The 17,209-nt window shown below is 44.1% G+C and overlaps 1 pseudogene; it reads right to left on the bottom strand.

Moving 5' to 3' along the window:
• Positions 1-17,209, bottom strand: part of LOC141271395 (uncharacterized) — a 58,904-nt pseudogene that overhangs the window by 25,740 nt on the left and 15,955 nt on the right.

Below are 17,209 nucleotides of genomic sequence, written 5' to 3'. Positions count from 1 at the left end.
CATGCATTCAGCTTTCGATAGTCTACGCAGAATCTCAGGGTACCATCCTTCTTCCGGACCAGCAGAATCGGAGCCGCCTAAGGACTCTGACTTTCACGGATCACACCGTGCCGCAACATGTGGGCCAACAGCTCTTTCACCTCCTGGTACATTTGAGGCGGGATCTGCCGATATCTCTCTCTGATGGGAGCAGTATTTCCGGTGGGTATTTCGTGCTGAATGTCCCGAGTGCACCCGAAATCATCTTCATGCTGTGCAAACACTCCCTGATATCGCTGTAGAAGTTGTTCGATCTGCCTTACTTGTCCAGCAGAAGACTCAGTCAGATTAGCCTCCATTTCCTCCAAGAGGTGGCGCCCAGCCAACGGTTCTCTTCCATTCTCTTGGCTATTGAGGGACACCTCCAGGGTCCATGGCTTTCCTTCCAAAGGTGCCAGCCCTATAGCGTCAGCTCTAGTAATGGCTTCTGGCATTATACACACTCGCGCCACCTCTTGTCGGGGCAACAACTGTAAACTTGTGCCACTTAAATTGATGCAACGCACGGGTACTTGACCGTGCCGCACGGTGGCAAGGGTCCGAGCAACCAGGAGTCCAGAGGGCGCTTCCTCTCCCTCCATTGGTTCAATTTGAATGTCCACGCCCTCTAAGGACACATGTGCCAGCACCGGTAGAGTGGGTACAGTCTGTCCCACTGGCAGTGTCATTGTGGCTTCAGGTGGTATCAATACCTTACCAAGGTACTGAGAGGTAGCAGGCAATTTTTGAATCTGACTGACCCGCACGAGATGCTGGAATACTCTCTTGTTAGCTGGATCTCAAGAGGCACAGGTCCAGTTGTTTTTGTTACAGCCCTCAGCCAGGAACTGTCCGACCTCTTTCAGCACATTCATGCCCAGGGTTACAATGGGCCCATCGCCTCCGGGCCCTGTGGTCAGTACGATCCCTTTCCGACCGAAGTCCTTTCCACATGCCCAAACGGACATCCATACTACTTCCGCTACTGGGATAGGTAGTTGATTAGCCGCCACCAGTTTGACAGTGGCTTCACGGCAGGAACGAGCGACTTCAGGAAAGTGACTTTGGAAATACGTCTCAGGCATAGTGGTCACTTGAGACCCGGTGTCCATTAAACAGCGGATCCGCTGCCCATTGAATTCAGCCCAGATAATGGGCCTCTCGGTGACAATGTCTTCAGAGCTCCCTCTTCCACTCTTTGAAGCTCGAGACCCCATGGTATGCTCCACAACCGTGGGGCATTTTAGTTTAACAGCTGTCCCCTCCTCCACCTTTCTCGGTTGGGACAGTCTTTGGAGATATGCCCCCTACCTCCGCAGGTCCAGCACTCTGGTCCTCGTTCTACCGATAAGTCGGGTACATACCGTGCTGGGGCCGTGTAGGAACGTCTTTCTCGCTCTGGTCTCCGTCCGCGTTGGGCAGTACGGTCCGTCGGCAAGGGGGCAGAAGGGGTCTTTCTAATAGCATTAAACTCACCCCGAATGTCTCGAATTTCCTGACGTACAGTACAGACCAAAAGTTTGGACACACCTTCTCATTTAAAGATTTTTTTGTATTTTCATGACTATAAAAATTGTACATTCACACTGAAGGCATCAAAACTATGAATTATCACATGTGGAATTATATACTTAACAAAAAAGTGTGAAACAACTGAAAATATGTCTTATATTCTAGGTTCTTCACAGTAGCCACCTTTTGCTTTGATGACTGCTTTGCACACTCTTGGCATTCTCTTGATGAGCTTCAAGAGGTAGTCACCGGAAATGGTCTTCACTTCACAGGTGTGCCCTGTCAGGTTTAATAAGTGGGATTTCTTGCCTTATAAATGGGGTTGGGACCATCAGTTGTGTTGTGCAGAAGTCTGGTGGATACACAGCTGATAGTCCTACTGAATAGACTGTTAGAATTTGTATTATGGCAAGAAAAAAGCAGCTAAGTAAAAAAAAACGAGTGGCCATCATTACTTTAAGAAATGAAGGTCAGTCAGTCTGAAAAATTGGGAAAACTTTGAAAGTGTCCCCAAGTGCAGTTGCAAAAACCATCAAGTGCTGCAAAGAAACTGGCTCACATGAGGACCGCCCCAGGAAAGGAAGACCAAGAGTCACCTCTGCTTCTGAGGATAAGTTTATCCGAGTCACCAGCCTCAGAAATCGCAGGTTAACAGCAGCTCAGATTAGAGATCAAGTCAATGCCACGCAGAGTTCTAGCAGCAGACACATCTCTACAACAACTGTTAAGAGGAGACTTTGTGCAGCAGGCCTTCATGGTAAAATAGCTGCTAGGAAACCACTGCTAAGGACAGACAACAAGCAGAAGAGACTTGTTTGGGCTAAAGAACACAAGGAATGGACATTAGACCAGTGGAAATCTGTGCTTTGGTCTGATGAGTCCAAATTTGAGATCTTTGGTTCCAACCACCGTGTCTTTGTGCGACGCAGAAAAGGTGAACGGATGGACTCTACATGCCTGGTTCCCACCGTGAAGCATGGAGGAGGAGGTGTGATGGTGTGGGGGGGCTTTGCTGGTGACACTGTTGGGGATTTATTCAAAATTGAAGGCATACTGAACCAGCATGGCTACCACAGCATCTTGCAGCGGCATGCTATCCCATCCGGTTTGCGTTTAGTTGGACCATCATTTATTTTTCAACAGGACAATGGCCCCAAACACACCTCCAGGCTGTGTAAGGGCTATTTGACCAAGAAGGAGAGTGATGGGGGGCTACGCCAGATGACCTGGCCTCTACAGTCACCAGACCTGAACCCAATCGAGATGGTTTGGGGTGAGCTGGACCGCAGAGTGAAGGCAAAAGGGCCAACAAGTGCTAAGCATCTCTGGGAACTCCTTCAAGATTGTCAGAAGACCATTTCCGGTGACTACCTCTTGAAGCTCATCAAGAGAATGCCAAGAGTGTGCAAAGCAGTCATCAAAGCAAAAGGTGGCTACTGTGAAGAACCTAGAATATAAGACATATTTTCAGTTGTTTCACACTTTTTTGTTAAGTATATAATTCCACATGTGGTAATTCATAGTTTTGATGCCTTCAGTGTGAATGTACAATTTTCATAGTCAAGAAAATACAGAAAAATCTTTAAATGAGAAGGTGTGTCCAAACTTTTGGTCTGTACTGTATGTCCCGTACCCAATCAGGCTCTTTGTTGGTGAATTCAGGGGCAATTGCCTCATGACTTCTAACTGTGGCTTTGAGAACAGGAACTTCTCTCTTCAGGACTCTAGCTTCAGCCCCTACCTCCAGGAAGCCCAGATCAGGGCTCAATCGCAGCCGCTCCTTCAGGATCTGCCTCAGGGAAAGGTCTTTCAAGCCAGCAATCAGTTGGTCACGCAACACCTCATCCAATGGTCCCAGTCCTCGGTTCCCGTCTCGGGCCTTCTTGATATGGGCCGTCACTTCCTGTAATGCATTAACATACTGATTTACTCTCTCATTTTCCCCTTGGACCCGCTGAAACAACCGTAAGCGCAAGTGTCCCAAATCTGTACTGTCACCGTGCATGTCCTCTAGAATTTTTATCACTTTGTCCACGGTGTCACGGTCCCCAAGTGGGCGGTACATCACAGTCTGCCGGTCCTCTCCATCAAGGGTTAGGAGGGCCAGCTCCGTCTGGGCTAGGGGATCGAGGGGATACATACGTAGCATACTTCTCAGTCTTTCTACCCAGTCCCACAGTGACATGCCATACCCCGTAAACTTGGGTAGGTGGCTGAGCATAGCCCCCAAAGGTATATGGCTCCGGCGGGACCCAGTCACAGGCTGCTCTGCCATCTCTGCGTCTGAATGTTGCATCCTGCCTACGCCAAATGTAATGCAGGTGCCGAGATGCAACACACAGAGACACAAGGCGAGAACAGTAAGAGTTGAATATAACAGTTTATACAGTGCCTACAAGTAGTATTCAACCCCCTGCAGATTTAGCTGGTTGACACATGCGGAATTAACTTGGCATTGTGACATTTGTACTGTAGATCAGCCTGGAAGTGGGAAATGCACTGCAGCAAATTTTTTTATTTTTTTTTTTAAACGTAAAAAGTTAATTCAGAGTGTCATTTATTATTCAACCCCTCAAACCACAAGAATTCTGTTTGGTCCCCCTAAAGTATTAAGAAGTAGTTCAGGCACCAAGAATAATGAGCTTCACATGTGTGGATTAAAGATCTCTTTTGCCAGCCTTTTCTGACTATTTAAGACCCTCCTCAAACTTGAGAACAGCACTCAGACATGGTCAACATGGTAAAGACAAAGGAGCATTCCAAGGCCATCAGAGACAAGATCGTGGAGGGTCACAAGGCTGGCAAGGGGTACAAAACCCTTTCCAAGGAGTTGGGCCTACCTGTCTCCACTGTTGGGAGCATCATCCGTAAGTGGAAGGCTTATGGAACTACTGTTAGCCTTCCACGGCCAGGACAGCCTTTGAAAGTGTCCTCCCGTGCCGAGGCCAGGCTTGTCCGAAGAGTCAAGGCTAACCCAAGGACAACAAGGAAGGAGCTCCGGGAAGATCTCATGGCAGTGGGGACATTGGTTTCAGTCAATACCATAAGTAACGTACTCCACCGCAATGGTCTCCGTTCCAGACGAGCCCGTAAGGTACCTTTACTTTCAAAGCGTCATGTCAAGGCTCGTCTACAGTTTGCTCATGATCACTTGGAGGACTCTGAGACAGACTGGTTCAAGGTTTTATGGTCTGATGAGACCATGATCGAGATCTTTGGTGCCAACCACACACGTGACGTTTGGAGACTGGATGGCACTGCATACGACCCCAAGAATACCATCCCTACAGTCAAGCATGGTGGTGGCAGCATCATGCTGTGGGGCTGTTTCTCTGCCAAGGGGCCTGGCCATCTGGTCCGCATCCATGGGAAGATGGATAGCACGGCCTACCTGGAGATTTTGGCCAAGAACCTCCGCTCCTCCATCAAGGATGTTAAGATGGGTCGTAATTTCATCTTCCAACAAGACAACGACCCAAAGCACACAGCCAAGAAAACCAAGGCCTGGTTCAATAGGGAAAAAGTCAAGGTGTTGGAGTGGCCTAGTCAGTCTCCTGACCTTAACCCAATTGAAAACTTGTGGAAGGAGCTCAAGAATAAAGTCCACATGAGACACCCAAAGAACCTAGATAACTTGGAGAAGATCTGCATGGAGGAGTGGGCCAAGATAACTCCACAGACCTGTGCCGGCCTGATCAGGTCTTATAAAAGACGATTATTAGCTGTAATTGCAAACAAGGGTTATTCCACAAAATATTAAACATAGGGGTTGTATAATAATTGACCCACACTTTTATGTTTAAAATTTAATAAAATTCAACTGAGCAACATAACTTTTTGGTTTGTAAGATTTATGCTTCTGTTCATAAAACCTACTCTCGTTTGCAGTTTGAAGGCTCTAACTTATTTGCATCTTATCAAACCAGCTAAATCTGGAGGGTGTTGAATACTACTTGTAGGCACTGTATGTATATATTTAACAGGTACGCTGAACAAGGGATTGCAACAAGGGTAATAAACAGTAATTTGAAGTATTAGCAAAATGCGAAGTCTCTCAAGGTAATGTGGTGCCCTAGATCATGCGAGACACCACGTGAGTTCCTTAACTGTGCATATGGTTCTAGCGGGGGTCACCGGTTATTCCCGCTAGGCCGTGAGTCTTTTTCCGGATTAATTCAATTAGGTCACGTTGAGCTTCTTTAGCCCCAACCGTTCCCCTCCCAACCTGAGTACCTAAACCCAATTGTCCCCGGTACCGTGAGTGAACAGTAGAAGTGATGGCCCTGTTCACGTATGCAGCTCCACTTTCGCTGGCGTGACTTTCCTGGGGCAGCCGTCTCTCAAGTCCTCTCTGCTTGGCCATTGGAGGCAGTCTCTCAAGCCTTGGGTAGGGGGGTCCAGACCTCGTCTGCGCGACGTCTGGTTCCGCGAACTCACTTAGCACCGCAAGCAGGTTCCGAGTCTCCTCAGCAGGCACAGCACTCGGGTCACATCTGTGAGGGATCCGGAGCACTTCTACTGGTGCCCGGCTGTGGCACCTCACAGGCCACTGGCATAGGCCAGTCACGCGGGGCTTCTCAGCACGCAGGGAACACGTCTGCTCCTTTCTGCTGCTTGGCGCCAAAGACCCCTCAGGTTTGGCGCGCTGGCCTCTTATCTCCCGGAACTCCTTCCTAGAAGTCACCTGATCGGGTCCAGCGTCTAAATCTGCTCTCCCTTCAACTTCCCTTGCATATCTTGGTTCCGCTTGACTGTGTCTGGCCAGCAGATGGCAGCCTCTTTCCATCTTTGAAACATCATGTAGGAATTCCCTTACAAGCTCTCTCGCCTTTGCTACATGTACGAGGTGTACGGAGCGGAGCCGCGTGTGTACAAGGTGTACGGAGCGGAGCCGCGCGTGTACGAGGCGTACGGAGCGGAGCCGCGCGTGTACGAGGCGTACGGAGCCGAGGCGCGCGTGTACGAGGCGTACGGAGCCGAGGCGCGCGTGTACGAGGCGTACGGAGCCGAGGCGCGCGTGTACGAGGCGTACGGAGCCGAGGCGCGCGTGTACGAGGCGTACGGAGCCGAGGCGCGCGTGTACGAGGCGTACGGAGCCGAGGCGCGCGTGTACGAGGCGTACGGAGCCGAGGCGCGCGTGTACGAGGCGTACGGAGCCGAGGCGCGCGTGTACGAGGCGTACGGAGCCGAGGCGCGCGTGTACGAGGAGTACGGAGCCGAGGCGCGCGTGTACGAGGAGTACGGAGCCGAGGCGCGCGTGTACGAGACGTACGGAGCCGAGCGTGTACGAGGCGTACGGAGCCGAGGCGCGCGTGTACGAGGCGTACGGAGCCGAGCGTGTACGAGGCGTACGGAGCCGAGCCGCGCGTGTACGAGGCGTACGGAGCCGAGCCGCGCGTGTACGAGGCGTACGGAGCCGAGCCGCGAGTGTACGAGGCGTACGGAGCCGAGCGTGTACGAGGCGTACGGAGCCGAGCCGCGCGTGTACGAGGCGTACGGAGCCGAGGCCGCGCATGTATGAGGCGTACGGAGAGGAGCCGCGCGTGTACGAGGTGTACGGAGCAGAGCCGTTTGTGTGAGGTGCACGGAGCAGAGCCGTGTGTGTACGAGGTGTACGGCGCAGAGCCGCGTGTGTACTGAGCAGAGCCGCGTGTGGACGAGGGGTACAGAGCAGAGCCATGTGTGTATGACATGTACAAAGCGGAGCTGTGTGTGTACGATGTGTGCGGAGCTAAGTCTGTGCGACTTGTGCGGAGCAGAGCCGTGTGTGTACGAGGTGTATAGAGCAGAACCATGTGTACAATGTGTATGGAGCGGAGCAGTGTGTGTACAGAGCAGACCCGTGTATATGACATGTGCGGAGCAGAGCCGTATATGTACGACATGTACTGAGCGAAGCCATGTATGGAGAACTGTGTGTACAACGTGTACTGAGCGGAGCAGTGTGTGTTTGACGTGTTTGGAGTGGAACCATGTGTGTACGGAGCGGAGCCGTGTGTGTACGACGTGTACGGAGCAGACCAATCAAAAAACGCCAACTCGGCTCCGATGACGTAATCCTAATTACAGTTGCATCACCTACATTTATATATGCTCTCTTTTTAGGATTTCTTAGTTTATTTTCTTAGCATATTGACATGTTTATGTGTTTTTTTTAGATAAGCCTTGTTTTTATATTAACAGCGGATAGTTTTTGCTACATATGCAGAGAAGTCACTTTTGCGTTACGAAAGCAAAATAATAATAATCTTTTTATTTATATAGTGCCAACATATTCCACAGCGCTTTACAATTCAGACAATTTACAGACATTATCAGCACTGTCCCCATGGGGGCTCACAATCCGCATTCCCTATAAGTATTTCTTTGGAGAAACTTGACTACCATGATAAGGAAAGCCTACAACCTATATTTTGGCTGCAAAATAGGGGATCAGGACAAGAGTTGAGCATCACATCTTACCCAGTGGTTGCATGGGAAGAGGCAATCTATGCCTTTTGCAGTCCCAATTATCTGGCGAGAGCCAACCGATTATACTACCAATTGCCATTTCTAAATAACCGAGAAACAGCTGATCTAATATTATCCGCACTTCCGAAAATACAAAAAAGACCAATAGAATAAGAAGCAAAAGGCGGTCTATTTCAACATATAAAAAGATATAATTTTATTAGAATACAATAATCATATTAAAAAATAAATAAGGGACACATTAAAAACAGGCAGTGTGACAATGAGTGCAACACCACTCATGGACTATATAGTAGCATAGCAAATGAACCACATGACTAAAATACACAGTAGCTAGTATATAAGCACCCAAAACCAAATCAAATACTGATATTGCGGGTGAAAAATACCACATTCAAGTAGGAGATTATAGTCGAAAAATAAACCAATTAAATAGAAAAGCCCCAATTACTCCTTACACGCAGTCTCTCCATATTCGGCGTGCGCTCCCATAGGCGGACCTGCTGTGCGGTTGCCGTGAACACATGCGTCCATTACGTCGCACTCACAGCCCTAAGAGCTGGCACATAATTGGGGGGGGGCGGGGACATGTGACGCAGGCCCCATGACGTCGCACCCCTAGCTGACTGATTGCTGGGGGGTACATGGGGTGGGGTGGGGACATGGGACGCTGGCTCTGTGATGTCGCAATCCCAGCCCTCCTAGCTGGCGCGTCACTGGGGGGTGGGGACATGTGACACTGGTTCCATGTTATCCAGCGTGCAGTTCGGGACAGGGAGACACCATTATGCCATCTAGATGAGCACCTGGATGTACATAAGGGAGGTCTACTGGCCTCTTAGCACACGTACCCCCCCAAGAAGCAAACACGAAATGCGCGTTGGGGTTGTTCACCTTCAGGTCTGATAAGTACCGTATGTTCTATATTTATATTTATGCTTCCACTATGACTTTACTATTGGATACGTAATTATACCTATGTTCATGCTACTATATCAATAGCTGCTGGTTTACTCTCATTTAGGACTTTTTTAATGACACAATTATATAACTTGGATTTTTTTGCTATTTCTATATATATATATTTTTTTTCAAGAAATTTTGTCTGATTATACTTCATACAGGCAGCTCCTTTGATAGTTTCAAACCATATCTAATACCAGAGTATCTGTACCTCTGTCCACATTTTGGAACATGCCGACCCATCTCCTACTTGAATGTGGTATTTTTCACCAGCAATATCAGTATTTTGCTTTGGTTTTGGGTGGTTACCTACTAGCTACTGTATATTTTAGTCATGTGGTTAATTTGCTATGCTACTATATAGTCCATGAGTGTTGTTGTCATTGTCACTCTCCATGTTTTTAATGTATCCCTTATTTTTTTATATAATTATTGTATTATAATAAAATCATATCTTTTTATCTATTGAAATAGCACCGATCACGGGCATTTAACCCCTCTGATGCCTCCTCCAATAGTGAGAGCGACATCGAGGAGCTCCCTGTCTGCTTCCATCGTTGCAACGCGATTGCAATCGCGTTGTGCTGATTGCTTCCATGGTGACCCCCAAGCCGAAAAATGGCTGCGGGGTCAACCAGTGATGGTGGCCTGTCAGCTCATGCTCAGAGCAGGAGCTGACAAACCTCCTCCCTGCCTGTGAGATGCTGCTCTGATGCCTTGCAGTGCAGAGCATCAGATCAGGGCAGGAAAGATAATGTCCCATCCTGGGACAATGTAAAAAAGTAAAAAAAAACAAGTTATTAAAAATTGTAAAAATATTTTAAAAAATCCAAAAATAAAGATTAATCCAATAAATACATTTATTTATGTATGAAAAAAGTACATATATATTTGGTATTGCTACGTCTGGAATGACCCAACCTATAAAACTGCCCCACAAGTTAACCCCTTCATAGAGCACCATAAAAAATAAATCAAACCAATTCTTCACCTGCTGTTGATTTGTTCATTCTGCCTCCCATAGATCGCAGTAAGTTTCGGCTCACATTTATCCTGCACTTAGTGCTTGTGCCGGGGTTTCTGTGTAAATTTATGAAATACGTGATTCATACCGAACCCTCGGTGGAAAATTCCCTACGATGAGGTATATGGAAGCCGTCTGACCTGTGATCCGGCAATGTCTATCTTTTTAGGCAGTTTTGTGCACTTCTAAAAAGGAAGACACCGCTGAACAGAGGCCAAATGGAGTCCAGAGTAACTCTGCTGCCTCATTATAGTGAATGGATACATCAGTGGTTTCATCTGTAACGTCACTTTGAGATTTAGATGGAAACCCCGATGTAAGTGCTCAGCGTAGAGTGCCGGATAAATGTGATGCCAAATGTTATGTAAAATGTTCCTAATAAAAGCTTCAACTCAATAAACAAAAAAAAGCCCCCACTCAGGTCCATTATATGTTATTGGAAATATAGGGCTTCCACGTCACTGGTAGTACAACGGCTCTGGAAAAGCACTAGGGCTCCCCCCCCCCCCCCCAAAAGGAAATTCAGCAAACTCTGCGCTCCCAAATCCAAATGCAGCCTCCCTTCTGAGCCGCAGTGTGTCTAAACCATATTTAGAGTCCACGTTTGTCATTTCTGTAGCAATGAATGCCCGCCTCATTTACGGGTACGTATCTTCAGAAGCATGAGCTGGCCCTGATCTAAGGGCTTAAAAATTAAGTTTTAAAATCGCTAAATTTTTGCCAAATTTCCGATTTTTCTTACATTCACATCTAGAGCTATCCACCAAACTGCGAAGCAGTAAGTGACGAGCACAGTGAGAGATATCACCAAGATATTGAGGCTATGGAGAAAAGATATCAAGGAAAATGGAATCCATCAATGCTTGCAGATTACTGTTGGACAATTGAAAGAGATGATCCGATGCAGGAGTACAAGAGACAAGAAAAAAAAGAGTTGTCACTGAATGAGGTCAAAATTTTGTAGTGCAATTTCTGTAACGGTTTATAATTCGTAATAGTGTTTAGACATGTTTTAGTTATTTGAATGGTTGCTAAGTTTCCTCTAAATAAATCAGAAAATATTCTGCATCTTTATGTTCGCAAAAATAATAATGTTTCAAAGTTCTGAAACTTTTATGCATCAATTATATGTAGCAGTACAAGGAAGACTCTGATATAGAAACAAGAGCCAACTAAAATTTGTCATGGTCAGATTTGAATTCAGGAGGTCAAAATCATAAGAAATGTCTAATTTCATAAATGAAACTGACAACTTTTGAAAATATGTGGAAGTAAATCGCGCATGCTGTGATGTTTTTAGTCAGTCTGAGGAAAAAAATCGTCATGTGAACAGCCTCACTGAATAACATTGGTAACTGCCCATTAATCTATATTACCCCTTGTGTGACTTATTTTTTTTCTAAATAGTCTGTGATGAATCAGAAGATCGGAATTATACCTTGTGCGATGGTACTGAATGAAAATCCTGAATTCAATGACTAAAAGTTGTTTCCCAATATTTCTTTCTACATAAATTGTAGATATAATTACATAAAAATATGAAATACTTAGTACATATTATTGATATTTTTTATTTGCTTTTTGTATAATATATTTCTATTAGTAACTGTATACATTTTTAATTCTATTTTAAAGGAATTTTCCAGACAGAAGATATTAATGAAAAAAAACACCAATGCTGCCACTACAAATGAAAATTCTGAGTATGAGTTTACGATCTACACTTTTCCCAGAGGGAAATAACAGTATAATGCACAAAAAAAAAAAAGATAACCGACACTCACCATTCCTGTAAAAACTTTTATCCCATATTTCATCACGTAGATAAAAAAGTGTCAAGCAGGGAGAGGAGTGGACATCAGTCGTTTCGCGCTTGGGCTAGCGCTTCTGTGTGTTCAGGTCTGCAGAAGTGCTAGCCCAAGCGCAAAACAACTATTGTCCGCTTTCCCTCCCAGCTTGCCACTTTTTTTATTCACATGATGAAATAAACCATAAACATTTTTTACAGGAAAGGCGGTGCCGCTTATTGTTTTCTTTTGTACATTGTATTGGATTGTCTTCTTGGAAGCTGAGAATCATATTTTTCCCGCTTTGTCGGTAGAGTGTCTAAATAACAGGTGGATGTGACACACTGCGAAATAAGTGGTGCAGGCTTCTTATGCAATAGAAATAAAAGTATATCTGTTCACTAAAAAAGTAATATCAAAAGTATAAAAAAAAGTTACACTGACTCCGAGTGTGGCCCCATAGTCAACAGAATGTATCTTGACGAAAGAAAGGGCTTCTTTTTGAAACACGTAGTACTTTTTTTTCCGTCTCTCTTGACCTTCGTAATTTGCAGTGACGTTACTGAGACCACCATGAACATTGGTTTTTGAGAGATGCAGTCAGCCGGGGCGCTCTTAATGTTGGATATCATCTGATTCCACCTCTGGATACATGGGAACTACACATTGAATTGAGCTGTAATTTCCAGCTCCATTTTGTGTGTGTCTGCATCTGGCCAATGCTGGAGCTTATACCGACTGATTGGAGGATGTACCAAGTGACAGCTCCCGACCAATCTGATATTGATTATCTATTCTGTTGGTAGGTCCATCAGTATTTTTTGCTGGACCTCCATTAAGCTTTCCCTTTCTTGATTACTTATTTGACTTTACATTGACTTTCTCTGTTGTATGTTTTCTTGTATAATTTGAAAATGCAATATATGGTTTCTTTCTGTGTGAGTTTTTTTAATTATCATCAAAGTATGATTTTCAAGTAAAACAATTCTCATTTTCTAGTTATGAGAATGGCTTTTCCCATGAGTTTTTTGATGTTGAAGATGATGTGATTTGAAGGTAAAACATTTCCCACATTCTGAACATGAATATGGCTTCTCCCCTGTGTGAATTCTCCTATGTTTCACAAGATCCGATTTATTTGTAAAACATTTTCCACATTCTGAACAGGAAAATGGCTTCTCCCCTGTGTGAGTTCTTTTATGTATAAGAAGATGTGATTCAGTTGCAAAACATTTCCCACATTCTGAACATAAAAATGGTTTCTCCCCTGTGTGAATTCTCTGATGTTTCACAAGATGTTGTTTATATGTAAAACCTTTCCCACATTCTGAACAGGAAAATGGCTTCTCCCCTGTGTGAATTCTCCTATGTTTCACAAGATCCGATTTATTTGTAAAACATTTTCCACATTCTGAACAAGAAAATGGCTTCTCCCCTGTGTGAATTCTCCTATGGTTCACAAGATCTGATTTAATTGTAAAACATTTTCCACATTCTGAACAGGAAAATGGCTTCTCCCCTGTGTGAGTTCTTTGATGTATAAGAAGATGTGTTTTAGTTGCAAAAGGTTTTCCACATTCTGAACAGGAAAATGGCTTCTCCCCTGTGTGAGTTCTTTTATGTATAAGAAGATGTGATTCAGTTGTAAAACCTTTCCCACATTCTGAACATAAAAATGGTTTCTCCCCTGTGTGAATTCTCTGATGTCTCACAAGATGTGGTTTATATGTAAAACCTTTCCCACATTCTGAACAGGAAAATGGCTTCAACCCTATGTGAATTCTCCTATGGTTCACAAAGTCTGATTTAGCTGAAAAACATTTTCCACATTCTGCACAGAAAAATGGCTTCTCCCCTGTGTGAGTTCTTTGATGTATAAGAAGATGTGATTTAGTTGCAAAACCTTTCCCACATTCTGGACATAAAAATGGCTTCTCCATTGTGTGAATTCTCTGGTGTCTCACAACATCTGATTTATCTTTAAAACATTTTCCACATTCTGAACAGGAAAATGGCTTCTCCCCTGTGTGAGTTCTTTGATGTATAGGAAGATATGATTTTTTGTTAAAACATTTCCCACATTCCGAACATGAATATGGCTTCTCCCCTGTGTGAATTCTTTCATGTCTAATAAGTTTTGATTTAGCGAGAAAACATTTCCCACATTCTGAACAAGAAAATGGCTTGACCCCTGTGTGACTTCTCTGATGTATAGCAAGATTGGTTTTCTCATTAAAACATTTCCCACAATCTAAACATGGAAAAATCTTCTCACATGTGTGAATTTTCTGATGGGAAAAAAGATTTGACCTATTTACAAAACATTTCCCACATTCTGAACATGAATATGGCTTCTCCCCTGTGTGAATTCTCTTGTGTCTCACAAGATCTGATTTATCTTTAAAACCTTTCCCACATTCTGAACAGGAAAATGGCTTCTCCCCTGTGTGAGTTCTTTGATGTATAGGAAGATATGATTTTTTGTGAAAACATTTCCCACATGTTGAACATGAATATCGCTTCTCTGCTGTAAGAGCACTTTGATTTTTAATGTGTCTTTTGTGACTTTCATTTTTCTGAATAGTCTGTGATGAATCTGAAGATCGGACCTGTTCAGTAGAATTAGATGATAGACCTTTGCTGTGAAGAGCTGATGGTATATCGGGGATAATGGGATACACTTGATTTATATCCTGTGTGATATCTTCAGTTTTTAATTCAGATGAACTTGATGTCAGATGTCCCTCTGATCTTCTGGTACAGTCATCTGCCAAGTAGAAAACCAATTATTATTTTTTGAATAAAATACCCTTAAGGCTAAGTGCCCACGATGCAGAAATGCTGCTGATTTTTTCTGCATCTCCCTGGCAGGAAAAACGCATGCGGATTTTACATGCGTTTTTCCTGCCAGGTAGAAACGTTTGTCAAGCATTTTTGCATGCACTTTCGCATGCGGGTTATCAAGCGCTTTTCCAAGCGATTTAACATCACTTGGAAAAGTCCTTGACAACTTGGACACACTATATAAATCCATGCAACCGGCATGGATTTATATGGTGTGACCAAGTTAATAGTTAAAAAAAGAATAAAAATGGTAAAAAAACAAAAACAAAAAAACATTATACTCAACTTCCGATGGTCTCCAGTCTCCTTCTCCGGTGCGTCTGGTGTCTTGGGCGGCTTGCGGTGGTGTAAAAGGACCTTCCATGACGTCATTTAGTCATGTGACAGGTCACGCGACTGCCGACGCGACACGTCACATGACTAAATGATGTCATGGAAGGTCCTTTTACACCATCGCGAGCCACAGGGGAGCCAGGACACACCAGAGAGAAGACCGTGGGCCATCCGAAGGTGAGTATAATGTGTTTTTTTTTATTTTAAATTCTTTTTTTTTTACAGGTACTATGGAACCAGGTCTACATGAGAGTCTCCTATTCTCCAGACCCGGGTACCATACACACATTAAATCGCTTAATATCCGCATGTGCACATGTAGTCATGCAGATATTATGCGATTCAATGCAAGTCAATGGAGGCAATTACGACGTGTTTCCGCAAAAATAATGGACATGCTGCAGATTTTTCCACAATGATAATCCGCAGCGGAAATTTCCTAAGCATGTGCATGGCACATGCGGATTATCATTGGGAACCATGGGGCACGTATTACCAAGCGTTTTCGCTGCGGAAATTCTGCGGCAAAAATGCTTGAAAAACGCATAGTGGGCACGCAGCCTAAAAATGTATTAATTTCTCTACAAAAAAGTCCATAGAAATTGCAAATTATGTAGCAAAATCCAATTATTCATAAGGACAAAAATAGTTCACAATCGAATTGTAGACCGCAGAGGACGAACCAGTAGAGTGTGATGTTTGAATCTTTGTTTGTTCTTTCTACCAAATAATGGAAAAAAAGTCTTCAGAAAATGTTATGTAGCCGAAAATGATATCCATAAAAAAAAAAAAAAAAAAAAATCTACTCATACTACTTAGGGCCATCATCAGTCATTTAAAAAAGAGAGTTTTTACATTCTTCTGAGCCTTGCAGTGTGCCCAGCAGGGCTGTGGAGTCGGAGTCATTGCCCATTTTGGTGGAGTCGGTATAAAATGTACCAACTCCGAATGCTAAAATATATAATAAATTGGGTACAGTAGTTCAATGCAGTTTGTGGGGAATGCTTTTTCATAAGAATTTGGGAAAGTTATGAAATGTCCTATAAATGTCTGTCCTATTCCTGATGTAAGGATCTAGACTTTTAGCTGAGATGAATCTGTGCTACAGTAAATTTATCACTTACACATGAGCCAGGTATGAGGGAGTCAGAGTCGTGGAGTCGGTGTCATGGAAATTGAGGGGTCGGAGTCAGAGGTTTGGCTTACCGACTCCACAGCCCTGGTGCCCAGACCACAATTAGCATCCACAAGTTTGGCAGTGCTATAGTGGGAAGAACCAACTTACTGTATTTTTCGGGCTATAAGACGCAATTTCTAACGGTAAATACTCTTGCTAAAAAGTGTGAGCATTCTATAGTCCGGAGGCAACTTCCTGTAATGGAGGAGAATGGTTATACAGTCTTACCTGATCACTGAGAGAACTGCGCTCTCTCCTCCAGCCCCACACTGATCTATGTGATCTTCCACCCAATTAACTCAAGGACCTTTCAGGTCGTGTTATTATTCACATGACTGGAAGTAACTGAAAGATGTGGTAATGTATAGTGTGTGTGCGTGTGTAAATGTGTATGTAGCAGAGCTATGTTTATATGTAAACTAGCAAAATACCTGTGGCTTTGCTGGCAGAAAATGATATGTTACATTGTTGGTTCCGCTTGCTAAGGTTACATTTTCAGTTTCACCCTGCAGTTGACATCTTCAGCGTTTAAAATTTGATTTTTCAACACTTTTTTTTTTTGTTAGTTTGGCATTGACAATTGTTTATTTTTACAAATTTGTCTTGACACAGAGGTGAACAAAACTACTTTTTGAACAAATTTTTCTTGAATGTTAAAATATTCTCTCCTTTCACAAACACACAAAAAAATGTAAAGAGGGGGACAGCATAGTCCAATCCTTCACATCCCTTCCCCCAGTGTAACCTATCAGTGGTTAAGGCACAAAAGGAGTGAGACTGATTTACAGATACCCCAGCTGTCTATGATAGTGCTTTTTGGTAAACAACATTTTCGTTTTACCTTCAGGTGCATATATGAAAATATTTTTGAGGTTACCCACCCTAGAGCAAGCAACGAAGAGCTGACCATGTGAAAAACACAGGCTCTCCAAATTAATGCCGACTACTTTAAGCGATTGACCTTGTGCTTTGATTATAGTCAAATTAAATGCAAGTCGGATTGGGAAGTGCAGAACCTTAAAATGGAAGGGCATGTCGCTTAGTAGCAAGGGCATACGCGGAATATGAAACATTTTCTCC

Source organism: Phyllobates terribilis, unplaced genomic scaffold (assembly GCF_046119375.1).
Source record: "Phyllobates terribilis strain yellow unplaced genomic scaffold, ASM4611937v1 Scaffold_5__5_contigs__length_657084704, whole genome shotgun sequence".
Taxonomy (NCBI): domain Eukaryota; kingdom Metazoa; phylum Chordata; class Amphibia; order Anura; family Dendrobatidae; genus Phyllobates; species Phyllobates terribilis.
This window is presented reverse-complemented; position numbering and strand designations above follow the sequence as displayed.